The sequence below is a fragment of the Carica papaya genome, chromosome 1 (assembly GCF_054855325.1).
Source record: "Carica papaya isolate Zhongbai chromosome 1, ASM5485532v1, whole genome shotgun sequence".
NCBI classification, from domain to species: domain Eukaryota; kingdom Viridiplantae; phylum Streptophyta; class Magnoliopsida; order Brassicales; family Caricaceae; genus Carica; species Carica papaya.
The window spans coordinates 15,051,361-15,061,831 of NC_142309.1; the positions used below are offsets into that span (position 1 = coordinate 15,051,361).

At 36.5% G+C, this 10,471-nt stretch overlaps 1 pseudogene; it reads right to left on the reverse strand.

The window, feature by feature from the left end:
• Positions 1–9,653, reverse strand: part of LOC148270356 (uncharacterized) — a 31,858-nt pseudogene extending 22,205 nt beyond the window's left edge.
• Between the last annotated feature and the right edge of the window lie 818 nt (positions 9,654–10,471).

Genomic DNA, 10,471 nt, shown 5'->3' on the forward strand with positions numbered 1-10,471 from the left:
AGTGCGGCTATGTCTCAACCATGCACGATGGACACGATCCCCAGCTGCTACAATTGCACAGTAGCAGTGCACTAGAGCACAGGCCCCACCAGGCGTGCCAGCATGCCGAGGGGGCCTGCTGTATGTGTGTACATCTGTGTGCACGTGCCACATGTACGCGTACACATGACTTTCCTGGCATGTTTGCACAATAAGAAGCCTACGCGCGCGAGAGGAATTATTGGCATGCATAGCATGTGTGCGGCGCTGTCCTCCTGAGTGCGACTACGCGGGTTTATTCCTTGCACGACATGCTAAGTTGTGTGACTACTTCGCACACCCACAAGCCAAAAACACTATGCAGGCTGGGCTCTCAACTTTGTCCATTTGGGTGAAGCTCGAAAGGATTACCCCAAGGGGGTCTCAGCCTAAGAGGGAAACCCAACGGCCTAACCAATTTTAGCAGACCCCCACTAGGTCCGGCTTCGTTCAGTGGACCCCCACAAGGTCTGGTTTAGTTTAGTGGACCCTCAATGGGTCCGTCCTAGTTCAATGGACCACCATTGGGTTCGCTTCAGTTTAGTGGACCCTTACTAGGTCCGGTTCAATCCAATGAACCTTTGGTGGTCCAGGTCAATTAATTGGATCTACATTCTTTTAGTTGGCCCTGTTTTGATCCAGATTTGGTAATTAGGTCAATATGATCTGGATGAGGGAAATTTATGAAACTGAAAAAGTTATAGGTTTAAGGACTGGTTTGATGGACCCAATGGGTCGAAGTGAAATTCTGTTGAACTGAGATTGAGATTGTGATTGTTAAGAAAAATGAATGAAAATTGAATTTTTTTTTATCCTTATCACTGAGGGTAATTGAAATAGATTGTTGATGAACAACTCTTGTGAATGGTACTGGTTTTTCCACTAACGAGAGTGGATCACAATTGATTGTACGGGTCACAGTGGCGAAGTACAGTCGTGACCATAGTTTCCAACTACTTAATCATATATCGAACTAAACTATTTTCCATTCACAGTGGTAGTTAGGGATCCCTTCTGCCATATGATGATATAAGCTAAGACAATTTCACGTATATTTGTAAAACACTAAAACTAAAATGGGAAATCTAAAGTAGATGAGCTAGGACTTATTGTTACCCATGTTAGATAAGTTTCTATGTCAAATATGTTTCTCACCATTTTGTCTTGTTATGCCATGTTTAGATTGTTGTATCAAATATGTTTCCCATTATTCCTCCTGACTGCTTATGTTTTGAGACTAGTACTTCAAAACAAAATTTAGTAAATTAAAAGCACCATATTTTCAACTGTATTTTAAATGAAAAATGATAAGATAAAATCTATAACGCTCTTTAATGGTAAGTCTCATGGATTGTAAAATCAACAACATTTTCTTTTAAAATAAAATAATCTTTGAAATGTTTGTAGTGTAGTTTAAATATTGTTACCCTTACTGAGTTTTATGGAACTCACCCCAATCTATTTCCCCCTAGACGATGAGGAAAGTGAAGAATCGCTCCCTGAGCCGCGTCTCGAAGTTTTTTTGGATTTATTTGCAGGGTTGTAGTGGATATTTAAGTACATGTGAATGATTGTACTCTGATGAAAAGTTTTTTTGTAATAATAGAAGTGGCTAGAACAACATTTGTATATATGTTTATTCGCTAACTACTTGGCCTTAGTTGTATTTGAACATCAATTTTAGAAGGGATGACTTTTCTTTCGTTGTATAATTTTTTTATGCACTCATATTTATTATGTTATCAAATGCTTTTGCACCACCGAATACCGGGATGTCACAGGTGGTATTAGAGCAAGATTCTCATACATTCCTTACATTGAGGCCTAGGATTTAAGTCTAGAAATTTCTTAAAATAATAGTATCCTTTTGACCTTAGTGATTGACAACTATCCTAAACCCTTTTGTCCTTTTTGTAGGTAAATATGACTCAAGGGAGACCGTCTGCAGAAAGACCTAATGCCCAGGCTGCCCCAACCTGAGTAAAGTTCACTGAATTATTCTGGACAATTCAAGGTTTGATCGCTGTTGGGGATGTTGCTAGACCTATTGCTAGAGGAAGGGTTTCCACCTCGATGAGGTTTGTGTTGTGGTGACGCCGACTATTATTTAGGATATGCTTTCTATTAATAATTCTACTCATGTTATGATTGATACTGGTGCCACCTACTCTTTCATGTCTTTTGAAATTGATAGGAAATTGACAATTGAGTATGAACCTTTAGCACAAATCTTGGTTGTAGAGACACCGTCTAGGGGACTTTTAGAAGTCCATGTAGTGTCTAAGGCCTGTAAGCTGAAAGTTTTGGGTAAAGAGTTAATTGGAAACCATATACTCTTAGAGTTTTCTACGTTTGATGTGATTTTAGGTACAGATTTTCTGGAGGCTTCCCATGCCATTATTGATTGTTTTGATAAAACTACAACCCTCCACCTCTCCCCTACCTCCCCAAGAAGAAACATTCCTATGACATAAGTAAAAGAGGGAATTTTGTTTCGTATAACAATATAACTGTAAATAAAATTGAATGTTTTAAACTAACCGTGTTTGACATTCTTTGAGTTTATATGCATGACAAAAATATAAGATAAAATTGCATATTTTTCTAACGTTGTTGGTGTTTAGAAAAATGGATTATGAGAACTCTCTACAGATAATCCTAATTTTCTGCAACTTCCCTGATGTTTTTCCTGAGGAGCTTCTAGGTTTGCCACCTAGCCAGGACATTGAATTCTCCATCAACCTAGTTCCAGGGACACAACCCATCTTTAAACCCATGTATCGGATAAGCCAAGCATAACTTCAGGAGTTAGATCATCAGATTGCAACACTATGAGAAAAGAGGTTTATCATTCAAAGAAATTCTCTACGGTGTTCCGGTCTTGTTTGTTAAGAAAAAAGATGGGACCCTCTAGTTGTGTAATGATTATAGGAAGCTCAACTAGGTGACAATCAAGAACAAGTACCATTGCAGCATTGACGATCTGTTTGACCAGGTATAGGGTGCATAAGTCTTCTCCAAAATTGATCTCAGGTCAGGATATCACTAGTTGAGAGTTAAAGTTAAAGACATTTCCAAGACAATGTTCTGCTGTAGGTATGGCCATTTTGAATTTAGGGTCGTGCCCTTTGGGTTAACAATGCTCCTGTGGTATTCATGGACCTTATGAATCAGATTTTCAAGTCTACACTAAATCAATGCGTCATTGTTTTCGTTGATGACATCCTAGTGTATTCTCACGACTATAAAGACATCCTATCCACCTGACTTAAGTTTTGAGAACTCGTAAATAACATAAATTGTATGTTAAGTTCTATAAGTGCTCCTTTTTGTTGGACTGGATCTCTTTCCTTGGTCATGTTGTTTTTAGTGATGGTGTTTCTATGGATCCCTCGAAGGTTGAGGTAGTGATTCATTATAGTTAGCCAACTAATGTCACTAAAGTTTTGTCAAACGTAAAAGTCGACTAACCACTGCCTCGGTACTGATTCTTCCTAACAACACTAGTCAGTTTTAGGTTTCTTGTGATGCATCTCATGTTTGTTTTGGATGCGTGCTCATGCAACATGGTTGGGTAGTAGCTTATGGTTAAAGGCAGCTGAAACTACATGAACAGAACTACTCCACTCACAAACTTTAGCTAGCAGCCATAATCTTTGCCCTTAAGATATGACATCACTATTTGTATTGTCAAACTTTTAAAATCTATATTGATTATAAGAGTTTAAAGTACTTATTCTCTTAGAAGGAATTAAACATGCGATAGAGGCATTGGACAGACTTCTTGAAGGGTTATGACTTTAAGCTCCTATACCATCCCTGTAAGGATAATGTAGCGTGGATGCTTTTAATAGGAAGAACTCACCATTATTGGCCTAGGTTATGGTTTCTAAGTGGAGAATGCTCAAGACAATCCAGGGTCTTCGACTGAACCATTATGGTGAGGCCTGTCTTATCCAAATTTGGATCCAAAAAACTCTCATTCAGAAAATCATAAAAGCCCAATCTTTGGATCCCAAAGTAGTGAAATTGAAAGAAAAGTTAGAGTCAGAGAAATTGTGTGACTTTAGAATGTCCGATGATGGGGCTCTTAGGTTTTGAGATTAATTGGGGGGTGCCTAACAACCTTAAACTCTGATCAGATCTTCTAAAGGAAGCCCATGCATCCAGGTTGGTTATCCATCCAGGAAGTATGAAGATGTATCGAGATTTGAAGCACTGTTTTAAGTGGTTGGGTATGAAGAGTGATATAGTCAACTTCGTCTCTAGATGCCTCACTTTCCAATAAGTCAAGGTAGAACATTAGAGACCCAATGATCTTCTACAGTGTCTCTCCATACTAAAATAAAAGTGGGAGCATGTGATATTACAATGCTATTTATGTCATTATTGATAGATTGACAAAATCGGCTCACTTTTGTGCAGTTAAGACCTGATTCAGTCAACAAGTTGGCTAGATTGTATGTTCAAGAGATTGTTAGGCTCCATGGCATTCTAGCTTCCGTAGTGTTCAACAGGGATCCTTGTTTTACCTCTCGATTTTGGTGAAGCTTTCAAGAATCTCTTGGTTCTAGTCTCTACTTCAGCACTACATACTATCCACAAATTGATGGCTAGTCTGAGCAAACCATTTAGATGTTGGAGGACATGCTACGTGCTTGTGTACTTGATTTTGGTGGTAGTTTAGACCAGCATCTACCTTTGGCAGAATTTACTTACAACAATAGTTATCACTGCAGTATAGGTATAGCTTGCATAGGAACTACATGACATATCACCTCATCACTATACTTCCCAATAGTAAAAGGCACCCTCACTTGCTTATTAACTCTCACCTCTCCACTATTGTTAAGCCATTGCAGCTTATAAGGTTTAGGATGTTTTGTAGTTTCCAAACCCAGTTTATCAACAAATAAGGTACTAGCCACATTTACACAACTACCCCCATCAATAATCATGCTACACAATTTTTCATTCACTAGACATCTAGAATGAAAAATGTTCTCTCTTTGCAACTTAACCCCCGCATCATCATTCCTTACTTGCATATTCAAAGCACGTCTATAAACCAACAATCTACCTTCCATAGGCGTTTCCCCATCACTACAATCCTCCAAAGGAGGCATTTCATCCTCCACATCATTCTCATCATCCGTTTTAGCTCCATCACCACGCATCACCATTACCCTTTTATTCGGGCATTGAGATGCAATATGACCAAAATCCAAGCATTTGAAACACTTATATCTTTATTTCTAGGAGTTTGAGAGTTAGAAATACCTTTGTTTTTATTACCATTAGCATCTTTTGGCTTAGTTTTGTCATCTCTTTTGAATTGGACAGCCTTGTTATCTCCCCTCCAATTCGGTCTCCAATTGGAATTTTGGGCCGAGTAAGTGTTGGCTTGCCTTGTGTTCCCCTTTCTCTTTAATTGTCTTTCAATCTTTATAGCCATGTGCACCATATCATCAATCTAGACATAATGTTGAAGCTTTATAATGTTGGCTATGTCTTTGTTAAGGCCATTTAAGAACCTTGCCATAGTAGCTTCCCTATCCTCTTCAATATTAGCCCTTATCATAGCTATCTCCATCTCTTTATAGTAGTCTTCTACACTCTTGTTCCCTTGTATAAGACCTTGCAATTTCTTATATAAGTCCCTATAGTAGTGAGCAGGAACAAAGCGCCTTCTCATGATAGCCTTCATTTCAGCCCAAGTGGAAATAGATCTCTCTCCATTTCTCCTTTTACTTGTGATGAGTTGATCCCACCACACAATGGCATACTCTCCAAACTCCACAGCCGCAAGCTTTATCTTTTTCTCCTCCGAATAATTGTGGCACTCAAAAATAAGCTCCACTTTGCGCTCCCATTCAAGATAAGCATTCGGATCATTCTTGCCTAGAAATGATGGGTTTTTCATTTTGATGCTCCCAATGTTTTTTTCAAGATCGTTTCGACCTCTACCATAATTTCGACCTTCATTGACCAAAGTAAGCGGTCATTAAATTCTTCCTCCAGTTCCTCATCAAAAGGTGGTGTTGGAAGTCTTCTTGCCCATGGATTGATTTGGGAAGCTTCCCCTCTCATGGAATTTAACTCACGTTGTTGTTTCTCTAGTTTCTCATTCATGTTGCCAATAGCTAGTTGAATCCTCTCAAATTGTTGTTGCATTGCTTTGAGGATGAATTCTTGGTCTTTTGATGTTCTTTCACTCCCTTGTGGCTCCATCTTCAAATCTGAAATTTTAATGACAAACAAAATAGATTGTAACCTCACAAATGACTCCCTCACATGTTTACTCTCGTAGTATGGGCACTCGTGTTTTACTCAAATTTGGCTTTTACCCTCTTTTGAGCTCACACTCTCTTGTTTTTTAACACTCAAGCAATCTTTTATAACTTTATACAAAATGGCCAATTCAAACAATAATTAATTATCACTATGTACTCAATTTTAATTAGAGATAATAAAGAATTTATAAAGAAACAAGATACACGAATTCAACTCTAAAAGCAAACTATAACAATCTAAACAAGGAAGAGCACACACTTGATATAGAAATAAGTGTATGATGATTTTTATGTTAATTAGGCAACAACGAACCAATATTATTACCTCAAGATGTAATAAGAAGCAAATGAGTAGAAATATTAAATGAAAACTAAAGATGCAAGAAAAAAAATGGTGAATATGGAATTTAATGCACGAAACTTGTAATTCTCTAATAGAACCACAAATTATCACCCAAAATACTCAAATTAAGTGAAACAAACAGTTTTGGATGAAAACAAACTCAATTGAGGTGAGTTGTTTCCAAACAGCCCCAAAAATTACACAAACAATCTCAACCAAACAAACAGTCTTGAAACGAGTTTTTTTTTATAAATTTTAAATGTATTTGAATGTTATATGAGATAAATAAAAGGAAAATAACAGTAGCTGTGTCAATTACACAAGGTAGAATATGTGGAAATGTGTTTTGCACAATTAAGCAAATTAGGCTAATCTGATTTTTTTTTTTTTTGCTGAATGCAAATTTTGTCTCTTTTTTTTTTTTAAGAAATAACGAAAATAAAGACAACAAAATAAGGATAGACTAATTTACTTGGTGAACCAATGCTCTGATGCCAAATGATGCAGAACCCCAAGACCCTTACTTGAACCTTAGAACTCTTCAATCGGTTTAGAACAGAATTTAGATCACAAGTAAATCAAATTTGTTCAATCACCCAAATGGTGGAAGTTAAAGAGAATCAAAGAAAGATAAATGATATCCCTTGAACCCAATCCAAACAAGCACCAAGAACAATTGAAATAGGAAATCAAAATTGAAATAAAAGTGATAACAATTGTATTCCAAATCAACACATTGTGCATAAAGTGAAAAGAAAACCAAAATGCTCTCAACTCAATTCTGAAATGTTTGATTACAACTCTGGATGTCCACAAAGAAGAGTTCCTTTGGTATTTATAGCCAAAGAAATCAATGATAAGTTACAATACAATAACTACAATTGTAACTCCCACAATAACTAGGTTAATTATGTGGTAATTACAATTGTAACTCCAATAATAACTAGGTTAATTATAGGCATGTAATTGTTATGTAACTCTTTGTAACTCCAATCTTCTTAACCAACACCACTAATTGTTTGTGGCACCATATAGTTATGGGCTCATTCTTGTAATAACACTAAGACAAGACTTAAATCCAAAATGAGTTATACTTAACTATATGGGCTTAATTAACTCAAACTAAAATAAAACAATCCAAAATACTTAAAACAACTCAACTAATCCAGCCCATACACAAGGCTTATTCATCCATCATCAATAAGACTCAAACAAGCCCAAATGATCCCAAATCACTTAATCCAATTAAAGTTACGAATTTGAGCTGTTCAAAAAGCTCATATTTGAACTTTCCACAATTGGCCAGTCCATCATCCACATGTTTTTGAGTAAAAATTTGGAGTAACTCTTTAAGCTTCTTTACCTTTGATCTTGTTATTGGTCCGCTGAAACTTTCCAGATTTAGAATTGTATTTGTGTTTACATCATTTGAAATTTGCTTCAAGTCACCTTCGGCTGCTCTTTGAGTATCTTGAGTGTTTTTAGCCTTGTTTGCATCACGCGCGGTCAAACCTCTTCCGTGAGTGTTTTTCAGTGGGATTATTCCCCCTTTTTTCGTTTTTACTAAAAAATTATTTTTAATAAAAAAAATAATGTATGAAATAAATTAAAATAATAATAAAACAAAAATAATTATAACAAATAAAATTAAATAAAAATCAAAATGAAAATAAAATAACAAAATAAGCATAAAATTGGAATTGCAAATTTAAATCACAAATTACAATGTAAAGCTGCAAAATAAATTTAAATGAGTTCAGGTGGCCTTAAGGCCCAAATAAATAGTGTTTTTTGAAATACAAATTTAGTGCGATGGTGAACAGAGTGTTACATTTATCCTTCTAGTGGCCTAAGCTATTCTAAAACAGGGTGAGTCTATGGGTTGGGGAATTCAATCAAAATCCCCTGGGTTGTAAGCGTGTTCTCTTGGTGGTTTCTCAAATTCAACTTAATTTCAAAATGAATTGCATGAACATCTAAATAAGTTTGTAAATTAAAATATGAAAAATACATCTAAATTTTTATGAAGGAGGAATACAATTTAAAGCTATTTGTAATATTACATTATAGTTTTGGTTTTAGGGTTTAACATTTAGGGTTTAGGGCTTTGGGCTTTGGGCTTAGGGCCTAGGCATTAGGGGTTAAAGCTCAGGTCTTAGTGTGCTAGTTTAGTGTTTAGAGTTTAGGGTTTAGGGCTTAGGGCTTAGGGCTTAGGGCTTAGGGCTTAGTGCTAATGGCTTAAGTCTTTAAGGCTTAGGGTTTAGGGCTTTAGTGCTTTAAAGTTTAGTGTTTAGGATTTAGCATTAAAGTTTTAAGGTTTATGGTTTAGGGCTTGGGGGATTTAGGGTTTTAAGGGTTTAAGGGTTTAGTAATTTAAGTTTAGGGTTTAGGAATTGGGGTTTAAGGTTAAAGGTTTAGGATTTAGAGTTTAGGGTCTTAGGGATTTATGGTCTTAGGGGTTTAGGGGATTAGGATGTATGGTTTAGGGTTTAAGGATTTCGGTTTACGGTTTAAAGTTTTTAGGATTTTATTGTTAAGGGTTTAAGTTTTAGAGTTTAGGATTTAGGGCTTAGGTGTAACACCCCAAAACCTCTGTGTTCAAATTCTGTGTTTTTAAACTTCATGTTTTAGTGCATTACAGACTTTTATTTTAATTTTAAATATTAATCGGTATTCATAATTTATTTCACTTGGCTTTATTTTAATTTTTAATTTTTAAAATTATTTATTTTATTTTTTATTTTTATTTTTAATTAATTTGTACTAAAATTATTCATGAATTTTAGGCAAAATGAAAGAAAAACATAAAATGGTAATACAGCACGAAAAAACTCCATGAACCCGAAAGAATGGACTGTGCATCTGCGCACCCGTGAGCCCACTAGCCCGCGTGCCCATGTGCCCGCCTGCCCGTGCCCATGTGCTCGTCTACCTGTGTCCATGTGCCCGCCTGCCCTTGCCCACATGCCAACTGTGTTCGTCAATATGACAGCATGCATGCCAGCTAGGTCACACACCAGTGTGCTAGCATGCTTGTGCACAAGCTATTTTGTCATCCTACAGTGCACGCGACTTTGCATGCAGTCACTTGTGTGACCTAGTCCATCAATCTTGTTCGCCCAGTTGAGCGTGCATGGTCGCCACGTGGCACACATGTGCACTGCATGTGGTGGCTTGTCAGCCATTGGCCGATTAAAAGCCGTGGATCGCCCATGTGATTCTACGGCTCTTGTTCGCCTATAAAATCTATTTAAAGGGCTTTCCCCCTCTCTTTCACTTCATACATTCATCTAGTCTCAAATTCTAGAGAAGATTTAGGGAAACTTTGTGTGGGAGACAAGGAGTTAGGATTCTTCTTACGATTTATGAGTCATCGGGAAATTTTTCTATCCTTTTCTCATAGGACTTCGAAAGACATCAAAGGTTTTGGTAAGGGATTCTTGGTATTTTCTCATATATTTCTAAGTAAATTTCTAGATAATTAATTTATGATTTTTAACTTGTCTTGATGCATGAATTTAGAACATTGTTTATCAATTATATTATATGAATGAATATATATGTTGATAGTGTTCCTTAAAAATAAGAATGCGTGTTTAATGGAACATTCGATGACACTTGAAGTATGTACGGATTTGGTCATATGCCTTACCTAAGGGTGATGGTGGAGAGGGTTATTTTATTGACCCTAAGCTCAAGAAGATGACCTGATGGCGAAGTCCAGGTATATAGGCTGGAATATGTTATTAAACTCCCACCGGGTTATGAATTCATGATTATCTATAAATCAAAATTCGTAAAGAAAGAGGAAAAAAGG